We start from the raw sequence: 396 nt of genomic DNA, 5'->3' as shown, positions 1-396 counted from the left end.
AACCTGAACTATCCCAAAGCTCAGAGGATATGATGTCATAGCAGCGCTCCTGTAAGATTTCTATCTTCCTTTCATGTTGACATTATGCAACATGCCTACCACAAATAATTCACCACTGACCAAATAAGGAAGCTTGTGGCTTATTGTAACGGGCGTCATGCTTTTTATTTGACACTTCGTAAAAATCCAAATGAAAAAGGGAAAGATAAAAAGAGCAGATTATAAACTATGGAGAAGCTAATAAAAGACACAATTTAGACATGAAATCATATTCGAAAGCCGAGTCTTAATATATTTACAGCATGTTGAGAAATAGGCTATGCGCTGCTATTTTCCTGCGTTTCACTAGACTGGGCGAGGACAGGTGGGCGAAGACAGGTGGGCGAAGGGGCGGAG

Source organism: Sinocyclocheilus grahami, unplaced genomic scaffold (assembly GCF_001515645.1).
Source record: "Sinocyclocheilus grahami isolate Dianchi unplaced genomic scaffold, SAMN03320097.WGS_v1.1 scaffold4087.1, whole genome shotgun sequence".
In the NCBI taxonomy this organism is placed as follows: Eukaryota; Metazoa; Chordata; class Actinopteri; order Cypriniformes; family Cyprinidae; genus Sinocyclocheilus; species Sinocyclocheilus grahami.
The sequence above is the reverse complement of the archived record's forward strand: the minus strand, read 5'-3'. Positions refer to the sequence as shown.